Source organism: Rhinoderma darwinii, chromosome 4, assembly GCF_050947455.1.
Source record: "Rhinoderma darwinii isolate aRhiDar2 chromosome 4, aRhiDar2.hap1, whole genome shotgun sequence".
Classification (NCBI taxonomy): domain Eukaryota; kingdom Metazoa; phylum Chordata; class Amphibia; order Anura; family Rhinodermatidae; genus Rhinoderma; species Rhinoderma darwinii.
Genome location: NC_134690.1, coordinates 104,535,269 through 104,553,298, shown reverse-complemented (window position 1 = coordinate 104,553,298; position 18,030 = coordinate 104,535,269).

Genomic DNA, 18,030 nt, shown 5'->3' with positions numbered 1-18,030 from the left:
TATTAACATTTACATTAGCAACATGTGGATTATCAAGAATGAGCCTTACATGTATTCTGTTATTTACACATTTTATTTATATGAAACGATAGAACCTTTTTGGAGTTTGGATATACAATAAGTTGGTCTACCATTTTGTGAGGGCTTTCTGACTAAAATATTGAAATAAACCAAAAACAGACATAAAATTCTGTCAACTTGAAGCCACCAATAGTGGAGCGTATATGCTTAATACTTACTAAGTCCTTATGGAGTTTAAAGAGGTAACAACTTCCATAGCACAGCGAGCTATGCTGATTCTGTAAGCCCAACAACCTCTCCAAACAGCCTCACTAGGTGAGGTTGGGGGACCCTATTCTCACGATAGGTGCAGGTCCATAAGATGTTAATGCCATATCCTGTGGATATGTCATAAATGTCTTTAGTGTGACAACCCCTTTAAGGCCATGTTCACACGGGTCACATTTGCCATTGGCAGAAATTTACAGGCAAAAATTTTCTGTGAAATAATGCTTACAATAGTGCACATATATCTATGAGCATCTGAATTTTAGCGGAAATCTAAGCCAGCTAAGAGCTTCTGACTTTGTGCCGCACAGACAGCCCAAGATGCGACAAATTTATGAAGATATATGCGCCTCTTAATATATTTATCACATATATTGCTTTCAGTTTATTTTGATATATATATATATATATATATATATATAGTATTCAAAAAATAGGCAGCACTCCGCAGTAAATGTGAAAAAAGGGTACTTTTATTGCCCCCTGTGCAACGTTTCAGCTCTGTCCTCTAGAGCCTTTCTCTAGAGGACAGAGCTGAAACGTTGCACAGGGGGCAATAAAAGTACCCTTTTTTCACATTTACTGCATAGTGCTGCCTATTTTTTGAATACTACTGAGTTTGGAACGTGGTCTGTTCCTGAGGATTTGCACCCACTGTTTGTCGGTGCTGCAGGATCTATTTGTTTGCTTATATATATATATACATATATATATATATATATATATATATATATATTTATATAGAACACATATATGTGTGTATATATATATATATATATATATATATATATACACACATATATATATATATATATATATATATATTTATATTTAGGAAAGGCTGTATTGTATGTGAAATACATTTTCCATTTCCCACAATTCTACTTAAGGTTACACTGTGCATGAGACATGGGATCTATGTTAAGACAGGTTCTAATTGCATTTAAGAGAATCTGTCACCAGATTTAACAATTGACATTATTAAATAGATATCTTAGACCTAATGAAACTGATGTACTTACTTTGAAAATCCATGTGAGTGGCTGTATAATCCTTACTCCAAATTTTCCTGCCTGATATTAAAATGAGCATTTTATGAGTCTAAGTGTATTCATGAGATAAACTCAATCTCTGCCCACATAGTGCTGACATGCTCAAGTGTCCATCATTCTCCACACAATGCTAAAATTTCACACATACTCAGTTTAAGTTGCAGTCTCCATGGATTTGCACTAAAAGAAAGCAGCAGATGTAGTAAGAAGCTGTAATTTCACACTAAAACTGCTTCTGGAAGACAGGCCCTCTCATTGAACAGCCAGGGAAACTGCAGCTTGTACTGAGCATGTGTAATATTTTAGAATGGTGTAGTGGAGGAAGGACACTTCTCATGTGGGAGGAGATTAAGATCACATCATATATATATATATACTTAGTCTCATGCATACACTACCGTTCAAAAGTTTAGGGTCACTTAGAAATTTCCTTATTTTTGCAAGAAAAGCACAGTTTTTTTCAATGAAGATAACATTAAATTAATCAGAAATACACTCTATACATTGTTAATCTGCTAAATGACTATTCTAGCTGCAATCGTCTGGTTTTTAATGCAATATCTACATAGGTGTATAGAGGCCAATTTCCAGCAACCATCACTCCAGTGTTCTAATGGTACATTGTGCTTGCTAACTGTGTTAGAAGGCTAAAGGATGATTAGAAAACACTTGAAAACCCTTGTTCAATTATGTTAGCATCGCTGTAAACAGTTTTGCTGTTTAGAGGAGCTATAAAACTGACCTTCCTTTGAGCTAGTTGAGAATCTGGAGCATTACATTTCTGGGTTTGATTAAAGTCTCAAAATGGCTAGAAAAAGAGAGCTTTCATGTGAAACTCGACAATCTATTCTTGTTCTTAGAAATGAAGGCTATTCCATGCGAGAAATTGCAAAAAAACTGAAGATTTCCTACAACGGTGTGTACTACTCCATTCAGAGGACAGCACAAACAGGCTCTAACCAGAGTAGAAAGAGAAGTGGGAGGCACAACTGAGCAACAAGACAAGTACATTAGAGTCTCTAGTTTGAGAAATAGACGCCTCACAGGTCCTGAACTGGCAGCTTCATTAAATAGTACCCGCAAAACGCCAGTGTCAACGTCTACAGTGAAGAGGCGACTCCGGGATGCTGGCCTTCATGACAGAGTGGCAAAGAAAAAGCCATATCTGAGACTGGCTAATAAAAGGAAAAGATTAATATGCGCAAAAGCACACAGACATTGGACAGAGGAAGATTGGAAAAAAGTGTTATGGACAGACGAATCTAAGTTTGAGGTGTTTGGATCACACAGAACAACATTTGTGAGACGCAGAACAACTGAAAAGATGCTGGAAGAGTGCCTGACGCCATCTGTCAAGCATGGTGGAGGTAATGTGATGGTCTGGGGTTGCTTTGGTGCTGGTAAAGTCGGAGATTTGTACAAGGTAAAAGGGCTTTTGAATAAGGAAGGCTATCACTCCATTTTGCAACGCCATGCCATACCCTGTGGACAGAGCTTGATTGGAGCCAATTTCATTCTACAACAGGACAATGACCCAAAGCACACCTTCAAATTATGCAAGAACTATTTAGGGAAGAAGCAGGCAGCTGGTATTCTATCTGTAATGGAGTGGCCAGCGCAGTCACCAGATCTCAACCCCATAGAGCTGTTGTGGGAGCAGCTTGACCGTATGGTACGCAAGAAGTGCCCATCAAGCCAATCCAACTTGTGGGAGGGGCTTCTAGAAGCATGGGGTGAAATTTCTCCCGATTACCTCAGCAAATTAACAGCTAGAATGCCAAAGGTCTGCAATGCTGTAATTGCTGCAAATGGAGCATTCTTTGACGAAAGCAAAGTTTGAAGGAGAAAATTATTATTTGAAATAAAAATCATTATTTCTAACCTTGTCAATGTCTTGACTATATTTTCTAGTCATTTTGCAACTCATTTGATAAAAATAAGTGAGTTTTCATGGAAAACACAAAATTGTCTGGGTGACCCCAAACTTTTGAACGGTAGTGTATATTTGGTCTTTTCAAATGCTCATTTTAAAATGAGGCAAAAAATGTCGCCAAGAAATTATACGTTCTTACACTGATTTCCAAATTAAGTACACCAGCACCATCAGGTCTAAGAGAGATAGTTAATAATGTAGGCAGTTTGTATGCAGCTTCAGGCTGATATTTATATATCCTTATAGGTTTGACAAATATCATCTGCAATCCTCAATTTGAGATTTTAAACAGATCTCCAGGCTAAAGTGGAAAATATAGGGTCAAAGTTGTTAGAGTCAACGCTGATCATTTATTTGGACAGCAATCTGACTAGTAGACAATAGATCTCAATGTAACTATATTTACTATCATGGCAATAGACTACTGACATCGCTACAGACCTACAGACTATAGTTTTTCCACATTGCACAGAGGCAGAAATAGTAATATAAACTTTTTTCCCACACTATAATCACACCTCTAACTATGGTACTTGAAAATCAGCTAAAATGTAAAATTGCAACTTTGCCAGTATTTTTCGTGATCTTCTGTTTTCCTTAAAACCTATCATAGGACAATGTTGGCCCTTTTTTGAATCTTACATAAAACTGTAACCATTCCATGCATGTTGAACAACATTCCATTGGGACACAATGCAATAATATTGCACTTTTTATGGTTTTATAATTGTATTTATAATAATTTGATTTACTTGGCCTTGCTGAGACATTGGGAACTAAGCACTGAGCATAAGGCCAGTTTAATGCTTCTTGCATGTGCTAATCATAAGGTCAGCTTCACCTTGGTCAGCACTGTTGGGCCTGCAACCTGTGAGCCCTGTTAGGCCAGAATTATCTACAAAGATTTCATTGATCATTTTATACTGACACTACTCAAGAATTTTTTGCTTCTCATATTCATAAATACAATACATTTTAAGTCTATAATCCACTTCTGAAAAGTCAAGTGAAAGCTTTGCTTTAGGCAGTGTTTAGTAACAAGTAAGGTAAAAGATATCTCAGGCTTTTGAAGAAGCTTTTTCATTATTTCCTTATTTAGAGCATATACCCAGGCCCAGGTGCACAGGGTATACTGCACATGCAGCATGTCTACATTTGAACAGATGAAAGTGTTGCCTGGAACTAAATGGAGTATCCAGCTAGGTACAAGTAGTACCTCTGCAATAAGACCATCGTGGATCAGTAAGGCTCTGTTCTCATTACTTTCAGGCTCCAAGTTTAGTGTACACTTTAGAAAAGTGGTGCCTGATATATGCCTATACAGTTGCATTCAGCACATCTGTCATTGAATCCCATTGTAAAACAACATTAACTGCACAGTATATCTTGTTCTGCGGCATCTTGTTGTTCCTGCTGGAACCCCTAGTGATCAGCTGTTATGTGTTAGGAAAGTTGGCAGTAAGTGTTCCATTGCCCTGCAGCACCACCGCAGGGGAATTTAAGCATTACACAGTGCCTATGCAAATCAATGGGTTGTTTGCATACTGCAGAAAAGGACAAGTTCCCCAGTGCTAGAGATGCTCTTTGTAACCGATCTTCATTCTTGTCAAGAGATAAGGATCCTGAACAGAGTAGATTCCTCTATAGAATTCCCTAATAGTTAAAATGTTGTTGTTTTTTTTTTGTTAAATTGGACAACTTCTTTAATGATACATATTTGTAGGCTTTTTCATGTGTTTATCTTTGATACAGTGACCGTCATATGCTTTATACTATATATTTCTTATAAAGCATAGTCTATAGCAGTGGTGTCCAATCTATGGCTTTCCAGCTGTTGCAAAACTCCACTATTCTGCATACCCTGACAGTCACAGGCTGCCAAATTGTTGAATATATTTGTTGGAGTGTATTTAGACTATATAGAATGTAAATGTTTCTAGATATTGTGATTCATTTGTCTTTGTTCCATGGAACCTATAGTTTCAACTATTTTTTGAGACAGCTAATGACACCAAGATACTTTTGAAAGTTGTCTTTATAGGGGGGGGTGGGTTAAGATGTGGATTGCTAGTCACAGTTATTCCATTTCTAATTAACTTAATTTTACAAAAGTGAAGTCAATGTGTTCAGAATTGTTAGTAGTACTAGAGACATTTATCATGAGCTTTGTGATATTTTAGAAAATATAGTGCAGACATTGTTTAAGTCATGGGAGTTTTTACATAGTGCTAAAACTTGTCCCAATGACAGTGTTAAAAAAAATCTGCTTTAATGTGTTACAATAGCTAAATGTCATTGGTGCAAAAAAGTTAAATATCTATACATAGAAGATGCAGGTATAAAATGATATATAATAATTGTCACACGTAATTTGTGTATATTTCATAGTTAACATTGTTTCCATAGTGTATGTTACACCTTATACAACTGGTGGATCTTTTCATTCGACTTAAATTTATGGTAATATAATTTATATTAAAGTAAATCATAAGTACCACACTACTGTTCTTTATGGTGATGTTTTATATATATTTTTATATATGGTTTTTAGTATTTTTTGTTCTGGACAATTGAAAAGTTTAGCTGTTGTGTTTTCTGTGAAAAAAAAAAAAAGCTGTACTTTGTAAATATATGTTTATTTCAATGTATTAATAAAAAATAACTTTTAAAATTCTAATTTTTAGTATGTCATTTATTGCACATATTAACATTTAAGGTAAGATTATGAACTACTATCTCTCTAAGTTCAATCTAACATATTAATGTAGAATACTTTCCTTCAAAACTAAGACTCATATTCTGGCATATATACAGTCAACTAATTAAAGTTCCTAACAAATTATCACGGAAAGGGTTCTTTACAGTTAGAGAAGTCAAACTATGGAAGGCCCTATCCCAAGAGTATGTAATGACAGATAATATCAGCATTTAAAAAAGGCTTGATGTTTATTTACTCACGAAGGACATTAAGGGTATGTTCACACGCAAACTCAAAAACGACTGAAAATACGGAGGTGTTTTCAAGGGAAAAGAGCTCCTGATTTTCAGATGTTTTTAAGCCACTTGCGTTTTTCACTGCATTTTTTACGGCCATTTTTGGAGCGGTTTTCTATAGAGTCTATGAAAAACGGCTCCAAAAAACGGCTGAAGAAGTGACAGGCACTTCTTTTTTGCGGCCGTCTTTCAAAACTGCCGCGTAAAAAAAAACGGCCCGTCGGAACAGAACACTGTTTTTCCCATTGAAATCATTGGGCAGATGTTTGGAGGCCTTCTGTTTCCAATTTTTTGGCAGTTTTCCGGGCGTTTACGGCCCGAAAAACGGCCGAAAATAGGCCGTGTGAACATATCCTGATGGTTATAACTAATCTATCAATCAAAAAGCTGTAATTGTTTGAGAAAAGTTGTACTTGATGGACCTGTTTCTTTTTTTAAACCTATCTAAGTTTGAGAGAAGAGATATAATAGGATGTAGATTGGGAAAGGCAAGAAACCAAAATTATTTTGCATGTTGATGATTTAGTATTACTTTATGCGAGAAATAGGTAAAATAGTCCCGAAAATCCTAATAGCTAATCTCAACAAATACTTATAATTTTTGTAACTTTATGCATTTAAACCTCCTTCCATGGTTTAAAAAAATAAAAAACAAAATGAAAGTATAACGCAAACTACCTATACCAATGGCCATAAAAATTTTATTGGTCAAAATGGTGATCCTCTCCCAATGTTGTTATATTTTGCCGAATACTCTTCTTTGGACAGCAAATAGCTATTTTCAATAGTTTATTTGAAGAATAAAAAGGTCAAAAATTTGTTGTTCTACATTGAGAGTCCCTCGGATTGGATTGGGCTCAAACTACCTGATTTTAACGGTACTTCCTGGCGGCTTAATTGACACAGTTAGTAGTTCACAATGATATGTTGATGGAGTGGATAAATAAGATTGATGAGACGGAATGGGAAACTAAATATTATTTGCTGATGGCATTAGAAACTGATATATTTAAAGCATACTTCCACTTTTAGTGAAAAACTATTATAGTGAAGGAGTGGGCACTATAATAGTTTTTCTAAATCACTTGTATTCGCTATCTTCTTCTAGCAGCAGTACGGACTGTGTAAAGTAAGTGTTGCCGGCTGCTCATAACTCTTCAGTCGGAGACAGTGTCCCACTCATCTCACCAGTGATATAGAATCCTATAGCGCTAATGGCCGTTCTGCATATGGCAGCATGGAGAGGAGCAGAACGTTGTGTCTCCCACTGAAGAGTTATGACTGAGCAGCCGGCAGCAAAGACTTTATACCATTGATGCTGCTGCTAGAAGCAAGATAGCTAATATAAGTGATTTAGAGAAACAATAATATTGCGCATTTCTACACTATAATATTTTTTCACTGAAAGTGGAGGTACGCTTTAACAAAGCACAAGGTAAAATATGTGTCACTGGGAAAAGTACGTGTATGGGATCGGACGAATAAAAAGAAGATTGAAGGAAATTTACATCATTATGGTCAAATAAAAAATATGTAGCGGAAGCACTTCACTGTGCAAAATTTGGGGAGAATAAGAATAAATTCACACACTGCAGACTTGTTGCAGAAAATTCTGCGACTGTCCTATTAATCTGAATGGGGCTTGCAGAAAACCATGTGCTTTCTGCCAAAATAGCCCCATTCAAAAAAAAGCAGCTGATTTTCAGTCACAGAAATTTCTCCACCAAATCTGCCACGTATGAATTCACGCACAAGGAGCTTGGGATCTCAATAGCATATTAAAGACACGGTTATGTCCTTTGGGAAACTTAAAGCATACTTATCTTTCAGGTGACTTTTCGGTATAAGCTGTCATATGTGTGTACATGAGGATAACACTGTTTGTGGCCATTATATTACTTGTATATGGCAAGCAATTCTGTTTTCTCTGAGTTAGTGGTTGAAAGCTAAATGCTATCATTTCTGCCATACACTGCATACAGAGAAGAACCCTGCTCCTCTTCTTCTATCTATCACAAACATAGAAGCAGCACCAACATGGAGGACATTACACAGCAATAATGAGCAGTGTTGCTGTGAATCCAGCACTGGGGTGAGATATAACAACTAAAGGAAACAGCAGCAACATAGAGGTGGTTATATGAGCAGTTTAGCTGTGAATCCAGCACTGGGGTGAGATAAAACTCTTACTAGGAAACTGCTGCACCGTCTGTGTGTCTCTCTGCCTCTCTCTCTCACTCTGTTTGTGCCCCCTCATTACTCATGGGTAGAGTCTCCAAAAACATCGAGGCCAGGCGAGGAGGCATGAGAAGGAAAGCTCAGCGTTCTCAGCTTTAACAGAAAACAAAGAAGATAATAAAAGGATCGAATCATGTCCAATCAAATGACTTGCATCGTGAGTACAATTATATTCTGTTCTAAGCCCTAAAAGGTGTTTCCTACTGCATGTCCTGCTACAATCTATTGCTAACCAGTAATGCAGACATAAAGCGTAAGTAACCATGTTCCAGATTTTATTTGGCCTGAGCTTATTGGATGTTGTTGAGGACATTGACATTTTTGTCTGTAACTATTTTTGTGCATGCAGACCACTATGTTCCACCTCTATACTTGGAATCCAGTTCCTGGTGATCCCATATTATGCATTACGCACATATTTACATTTTCTATTTAATAGAGTCCCAATGTGATAATGCCCAGGCAGGTGACTTAGAGGGATATTAACCAGTTTTTCTAAAGTGATAGAGAACAATTTATCTGCTTGTTACCCAGTAGATAAATCTTTTTTTTCTCCTGTCCAATTGACAGAATTACAGTTTTAAAAAGCTTTTAGTGTTAAATCCAAGATAGAGGTTTATGCTGATCCCTCTCACCATGTCAGAAATTCCAGTTATGCAGTAACAGTTATTTACAAAGTAGATTTATATAAAATTATGTGCTGATTAGTTTAATTATTTATCTTTATAAGGGTCGGTGTAATGACGGGGTAGGGAGACAGACAGGTGAGCCCTAATCTACCCGCCACTCAGTCCCTGCCTAATTGCATGGCCCGTCCTAGGCGACGGCGTACAACTGGGTGACAGTCCCTACGCTCAATATGTGCACGACAGACAAACAGACAAGGGTACACAGAAGCTAAGGGAAATGGGGCAGTTGCCCATGGCAACACCGTGAGCAACAAGAGTAGTGAACGAGCTGAGTCAAACCAGGAGTGTACGAGGTACCAAACGCAGAGCAGGAGAGTAGTCAGTAAAGCCAGGGTCAAAATAAAGCAAGGTCAATAATGATAGCAGGAGCAGGAGAGCCAGGAAACAGGAAAGAATCACAGGCAGAGACAAGCAGGAAATGAAGGTATAAATAGACCGAGGGCGGGAGCTAGAACCGTCTGGCCAGGCTGTGATAGGTTCTCCCCACTGGCGTAGCTATAGGGGTCGCAGTGGTCGCAATTGCAACCGGGCCCCGAAGCCAGGGGGTCCCACAGCCCCCCGCACCACATCAATAAAAAGTTACTATAGTAACTCGGGCCGCGGGCCCTGTTTGCTGGGCCCTGTATCTAAGCCAATCACATGGTAGGCTTAGATACATGGCCCATGTGTGATCCTGTCTGATGGGCCCTGTATATAAGCCTACCACACTGTAGGTTTAGATACAGGGCCCCAGCACACAGTAATCTTATACTGTATAAGATTACTGTCTGCTGGACCCTGTATCTAAGCCTACCTTGTGGTAGGCTTAGATACAGGGTCCCACAGACAGTATCACACATGGGCCCTGTATCTAAGCCTAACACATGTGTTACTAATCGGTTTTTTGTGTGTTTTCTTACAGGTTCGGTCCTTGGACTACGTCGGATTCCAGGACTACTTCGATGATGGCTTTTTTTATTATCAATAAAATGGTTAATGAGGGTTGTGTGGGTTTTTTTTTTATTTCAATAAAATATTTTTTCCATGTCTTTGTGTTTTTTTTTAAACTATATTACTACCGCCTTAGTAATGGCCGCCGGCTGAGTGACAGCATCCATTGCTAAGGCGGGGCTTAGTGTTAGCCGGTGCAGAGGCTAACACTAACCCCTGTTATTACCCGGTACCCACCGCCACCAGGGCTGCTGGGATGAACCGGGTACCATCCAGTACTTGGCCATCTGTAGTGATGGCCGGCCATTGGGGCAGCCGCAGGCTGGTATTATTAGGAGGGGAAAGGCCAGAAACAGTGGCCCTTCCCACCCTGGTAATGCTAGGCTGCTGCTGCTTTATTGTATCTGGCTGGTTATGAAAAATGGGGAGGGACCCCACGTCATTTAAAAAAAATAAAATAAAAAATAATTGGAAAGAACGATGTCGGGCCCCCCCCAATTTTCATAACCAGCCAGATACAACACAGCAGCAGCAGGCAGCATTACCAGGGTGGTAGGTGCCACTGTTTTTGGCCTTCCCCAGCCTAATACTACCAGCCTGCGGCCGCCCCGGTGTCTGACCGTCACTACAGATGGTTGGGTACTGGTTCGTACCCGGCTCTTCCTAGCACCCCTGGTGGCGGTGGGTACCGGGGTAATAATGGGGGTTAGTGTTGGCCTTTGCATCGGCTAACATTAAGCCCCGCCTTAGTAGTGGAGGTTGTCAAACAGGCTGCGGCCATTACTAAGGCGGTGATAATAAAGTTTAAAAAGATACAAGCACATAGAAAAAAATATTTTATTGAAATAAAAAAACACAACCCTCATTAACCATTTTATTGAGATTTAAAAAACGCCGTCATTGAAGTCCTCGTATCCGAAGTCCAACAACCGAACCTGTAAAAAAACACAAACACGCAAAAATAATCAGTAACACATAAAGAAGCAAAATTATTATTCTTACCTTTCCTGGGTCCAGCGCTGGAGCCGCAATGTCAGCGAGCTGAGTCCTGTATCTAATCCGATTATGTGTGATATTGTCTGCTGAGCCACTGTATCTTATCATGTGTGATACTGTCTGCTCAGCCACTGTATCTAATCCTATCATGTGTGATACTGTCTGCTGAGCCAATGTATCTAATCCTAACCATAGTTTATAGGGTCGTAGTGCTATAGATATGCTATGCTGTCTCCTATACACACATTTTTTTTGGGGCGGACACATATGTATTGGGGCTATTCCCCTGACATTTTAAGACCTTAGTGACGCCCCTGGCTGCTAGTGCTGCATTGTTGGGTCACTTAGGAGACCCAGCGATGCAGCTGAAAGCTGCGGACCGTCGGCCATGAGGAGTTTGGGAGGGGGGGGGCCCAATAAGAACTTTTGCATCGGGGCCCATGAGCCTTTAGCTACGCCCCTGGTTCTCCCAACAAGAGAGAATCACAGGCAAAGACAAGAAGCAAATGAAGGTATAAATAGACCGAGGGCGGGAGCTAGAACCGTCTGGCCAGGCTGTGATAGGTTCTCCCACTCCTCAGCCTACCAGCCTGAGTGGTAGCAGATCGAGTCACTCTATAAGACCTAAGAGCAGATGCAGACTGATTAACCACGGGCGTCGACACAGAAGCTGTGTCTGGCAGATCCTTTACAGTACCCCCCCTTTTATGAGGGGCCACTGGACCCTTTCTAGGTGGAACTGGCTTATTGGGGAAACGAAGATGGAACCTCCTGAGCAATACCCCAGCGTGAACATCCCGGGCGGGTACCCAAGTCCTCTCCTCAGGCCCGTATCCTCTCCAATGGACCAGGGACTGGAGGGAGCCTTGGACCATCCTGATGTCCACAATACTGGCCACCTCGAATTCTACCCCTTCAGGGGTGAGAACAGGGATCGGAGGTTTCCTCGAGGTAGCCAAGGACGGGGAGCAGCATTTCAGGAGGGAGGCATGAAACACGTTGTGTATTCGAAAAGACGGGGCTAACTCCAGTCGGAAGGAGACAGGGTTAAGGACCTCAATGACCTTGTACGGCCCTATATACCGGGGAGCAAATTTTTCGACGGGACTTTAAGGCGCAAATTTTTTGAAGACAGCCACACCAGATCCCCGACCACAAACAAGGGGTTAGCAGAACGTCTTCTATCTGCTTGAGTCTTTTGTATGCTCTGGGACGCCTATAGGTTCTTCTGAAACTGGGCCCAGACTGTGCACAGTTCCCGATGAACGACATCTACCTCGGTATTGTTGGAGCCACCAGGTGAAACGTATTAAACCAAAAATTACAGAAAAAGGGGGAGACCCCTGACGAGTTACTGACACGGTTATTAACCCCTTAGCGCACCTTGACGTAACTGTACGTCGAGGTGAGCAGTTACATCCGTGCTTTGACAGTTAACCGCTGTGCGGCGCTACACCGCAGCGGCGGTTAACTGTGCAGTGTGTCTGCCCTGCATTCCCCGTTGCCGATCAGCGGCCCATCGCCGCTGATTTCGGCAGTTAGCCCCTTAATTGCGGCGTTCGATTTTGAACGCCACAATTAGGGTGTTTAGCGCCAATCGGCAGCCCCCACGTGAAATCACGGGGGCTGGAGATGGTACCCATGGCAACCGGATGCCAGACAATGGCTTCCGGGCTGCCATGTACAGAAGCCTATGAGGACCAGCCGGAGGGTGGTCGTCGTAGGCTTTCTGTCAGTGTGACTGTTACGTCACAATGACAGTTGCAATGCATTACACTACGTGTGTAGTGTAATGTATTCCAGCAACGATCAGAGCTGCAAGTCTAAGTGTCCCCTAGTGGGACAAGTGAAAAAAGTAAAAAACAGAATAAAAATGTTTTAAAAAAAAGTGTAAAAATAAAAGTTATAAGTGACATAAACATGAACTGCTTTTTTTCCTATAAGTCTTTTATTATAGGAAAAAAAATTAACATTTAAAAAAAAGTACACATATTTGGTATCACCACGTTCGTAACGCCCCCGACTATAAAACTATAATATTATTTTTCCCGCACGGTGAACACCGCACAAAAAATAAACGAAAAACAATGCCAGAATCACTATTTTTTGGTCACCACCCCTCCCAAAATATGCAATAAAAAGTGATCAAAAAGTTGCATGTACGCCAAAATAGTACCGATACAAACTACAACCTGTCCCGCAAAACACAAGCCCTTACACAGCTTTTTTGACTGAAAAATAAAAAAGTTATGGCTCTCAGAATATAGTGACACAAAAAATAATTTATTTTCTAAATAAGTTATTTTATTGCGCAAATGCTGCAAAACATAAAAAACCTATATACATATGGTATCGCCGTAATCGTACCTACCCGCAGAATAAAGTATAATGGTCATTTATAGCCCAGGGTAAACGCCGTCAAAAATAAATAAAAATCATTGTCAGAATTGATGGTTTTTGGTCACCTTGTTTGCCGAAAAATGGCATAAAAACTGATCAACAAAATCGCATGTACCCCAAAATGGTACCAATGAAAATTACAGATTGTCCCGCAACAAATAAGCCCTCACGCAGCTCCGTTGGTGAAAAAATAAAAAAAGTTCTGGCTCCCAGAATATGGCGATGCAAAATGTGCCGTGTTCCAAAAGCGGATAAGATTGGGTGCAATTTATAAGTGCGACACTGGCCACATATCTGTGGATTATTATTTATTTACCCCATTATTATACCCTCTTATTATGCCCTTGATGTACTCTGCCCAGCCTACATGTGCCCCCACATTCTAAACTGAAATACCAGCAAAACGCCAGAGCTACTACCAACCAAAATATGCGCTCCAAAAGCCAAATGGCGTCCCTCCCTTCTGAGCCCTACAGCGTGCCCAAACAGCCATTTACGTCCACCGATATGGCATCGCCATACCCGGGAGAACCCGGTTAATATTTTATGTGGTAGTTGTGGCGTTTTTTAATCCGTTTTTTTTACGGAAGTTTTTGGAGCTATTTCTCTATTGGCACATTGAAAAACGGCTGCAAAAACGGCTCAAGAAGTGACATGCACTTCTTTTTTATGAGTCATTTTTTTACGCGTCGTTTTTAGAAACGGCTGCGTAAAAACGCGCCCCGTGGGAACGAAATGCAGTTTTTCCCATTGAAATCATTGGTCAGATGTTTGGAGGCGTTCAGCCCCCGTATTTTCAGCCATTTTTCTGTGCGTTTTCGGCCCGAAAAATGTCTGTAAATAAGCTGTGTAAACATACCCTTAGGGTTTGCAGAGTGCTATTGCAATGTCTTTTTTTTATTTTTATGTGTATTGTTTGCAATAGAGTGGTGTGAGGGCTTATTTTTTGCGGAACGAGCTGTAGTTTTTATTGGTACCATTTTTTGGTACATAAGACTTTTTGAGCACTTTTTATTACATTTTTTGGTAGAGCCAAGGTGACCAAAAAACTGAGATTTTGCCGTTTAAAATTCTTTATTTTTCATGGCGTTCACCGTGTGAGTTAAATAATGGTATATTGTAATAGCTTGGACTTTTACGGACGCAGCGATACCAATTTTGTGTATTTTTTTTACATTACTTTAGAGAAAAAATGTGAAAAGGGTTTATTTTTGGACTTTAAATATTTATACAATTTTTTCCACTACAAATAACTATTTACTTTTGTTTTTACATATTTTATTAGTCCCCCTAGAAGACTTGAACCAGCAATCGTTAGATCACTGGTAGAATACACTGCAATACTAATGTATTGCAGTATATTGCCATTTTTACATGCTCCTGTAACAGCGGAAGAGCCAGGAAACAGGAAAGAATCACAGGCAGAGACAAGCAGGAAATGAAGGTATAAATAGACCGAGGGCGGGAGCTAGAACCGTCTGGCTAGGCTGTGATAGGTTCTCCCACTCCTGAGCCTACCAGCCTGAGTGGTAGCAGATCGAGTCACCCTCTCAGACTTAGGAGCAGGTGCAGACTGATTACCCATGGGCGTCGACACAGAAGCTGTGTCTGGCAGATCCTTTACAGTCGGAGCTCCAAATCCATTGCCTGCCTTCTCTTGCCATTGTTAAATTCCAAGCTGCCACTAGGAGAGATTGGCTTTACATTAAAGAGGCTCTGTCAACACATTATAAGTGCCCTATCTCCTACATAAGAAGATCGGCGCTATAATGTAAGTGACAGTAATGCTTTTTATTTAGAAAAACGATCTATTTTAAACCACTTTATTAGCGATTTTTAGCTTTATGCTAATGAGTTTCTTAATGCCCAAGTGGTCGTTTTAACTTTCGACCAAGTGGGCGTTGTACAGAGTGTATGACGCTGACCAATCAGTGACCAGTCAGCGTCATACACTCCTCTCCATTCATTTACACAGCAGCATAGCGACATACACACACATTAACGTTAATTAAGTGTCCTGATAATGAATATACATGACCTCCAGCCTGGACGTCATGTGTATTCAGAATCCTGACACTTCTGAATCTTTTCTGTGAGATTCCAGCAAGCCACGCGTAATCTCGCGAGATTACGAGGTAAACGAGATTTCGTTTCCCTTGCTGGAAATCTCACAGAAGAGATTCAGAAGTGTCAGGATTTTGAATACACATGACGTCCAGGCTGGAGGTAATGTATATTCATCATCAGGACACTTGATTAACGTTAATGTCTGTGTATGTGGCTGCACATCGTGTTCTAGTAAGAACGCGATGCTGCTGTGTAAATGAATGGAGAGGAGTGCATGACGCTGATTGGTCAGCGTCATACACTTCTCTGTACAACGCCCACTTGGTCGAAAGTAAAAACACGCCCACTTGGGCATTAAGCAACTCATTAGCATAAACCAAAATCGCTAAAAATATCGGTTTTTTAAATAAAAAGCATTACTGTCACCTACATTATAGCGCCGATCTCCTTATGTAGGAGATAGGGCACTTATAATGTGGTGACAGAGTCTCTTTAAGTTCAATGGAAGCTGTGTACATCCATCATTAGTAAACCACCTCCCTTAGTAGCAGCTTCAGGCAGCTAGAATCCTATATTTTAAAGTTAAACTCCTGCATTTGGACCTGAATAATTGTATGAAAGCTTTTTATTTAAAATAAATAAATAAATAATTGAATCAGTGGAATCTGACAATAATCAGTTTGACATATCTTCCGAAAGTAGAAAGGAGATCTCATTCAGAGTGGCACAAAGAAAATATGTCCCGGCTGTACTGTGCAAAAAAAAGGACACCTTATTTTCTAATCTCATACAATTTCTTACATGTTTCCCAAAATATAACTAGTTTTAATACAACTGCTACAATAATAAGATGGATAAATTGCAGGTAGCACCATGAACAAATATTCTATAAAAGTGGCACAGATTCAAGCATGTAATCTCTGCTGTGTGTGAGGGGGCAAGACTGGCAAGTGTAATGTGAGCTACTGTAGCACTTTGTAGACAGAGTGACCAGGACCTGGCTGCAGCTCCACTGTATCTGCAACATGGCCGACAATGATAACAACTTCCTGTTACTGAATTATATAGGAGAGGTCTGCAGCACAAATGGTTGAGCTTTGAATGGAAAGGCCTAAAAAATGTACTGTACATGAGGATCTTTTATTCAAGGTACTCAAGGTTATTGTAAGAAATGAAAAGAGGTATTATAGACTATCTGGTGAGCTGTAAGAGTACCAAATGTGATGGTTACTGCATGAAAAGCAATGTGTTTCAGTGGAGATAAGTTAATTCAACTTGCTAAGCACTATGGGGCAGATTTATTAAAACTGATATTGCATATGCCAGTGTAAAAAAAAAAAAGCGTGTTGGAGTGAAGTGCGTCAAATTTATTAAAAGGCGCAATTTAGACTGTTCTAAAGTCTAAACATGCATTTGACCCATTTTTTGGCATTAGTATTAAGGAATCTGTTGAAAAGGTGGAAACCACACCCACTCCTGGTAAATCCCACCCACTTTTGTTGGCACTTTTCAAAGCTGACAAGTGCAGAGAACCTCCCATGTGGGCTGGAGTTTCATGAACCTCTGGAGTGGGCAGGATTTTCTCACTGCAACTCAAATATTCTCTTGAGATTGACAGAATTTTGTAATAAACAAAACAGGGATAAGCAGAACATTTTCCCCTATTTTTAATATTATAATATATTCTGAGAAAGCGTTGAAGAGAATGTAAGACTATAATGTTGTAAGTGTTTAGATACTGCATAACTATGAATTTTGAATTATTTTTATGTTTTTTCATCATTTGTTGTATTTTGTTGTTAGTTCCAAATCTCATATCAACAAGAATGGATTTTTAGAAATCTGGGGTTATGGCAAAGTCATTTGTAAGAAATCTTGTTTAAATGTGTCTTCATTCTTTGCAAAGACAGCTAATAAGTCCAAAAAAAATACATGGAAAAGCCAAGTTATGAACACAGTGCAACAAATGCATAAGATCACTTTATGGCACTTTAGCTTCAAATAAAATTATAGGGCCCCTGGGATCAGCCAGAACTTAGAGACAAAGAAACAAGGAATGTGAAGTTTTTCACTGCAATATTTATTCCTTTCTGGTTAGCAGATAGAAAAATACGAGTGAATTGAAGTTTAATTGCTTGTTCTGATCTTTTTAATTATTTCTAAGAATTTTGTCTTTCCTCTAAACATTTGAATACTTATGAATTCCAACAAACAATGATCAGTACTTGTAAATTATAAACATTATTAAAACTAACCAGGAGATGCTATATTTGTTCTATTTAAATGATGTACTGAATTTTAGCAATGTGCAAATTATTAGCTCTTACTATGGAAAATCTTCAGCAACAAACCACTAATTCCTTTGACAGTACTATAAGGCCACATGCACACGATGCGAATTACAGATTTTCCTGTGGCAAATCCACAACGTAATACAGTAGTA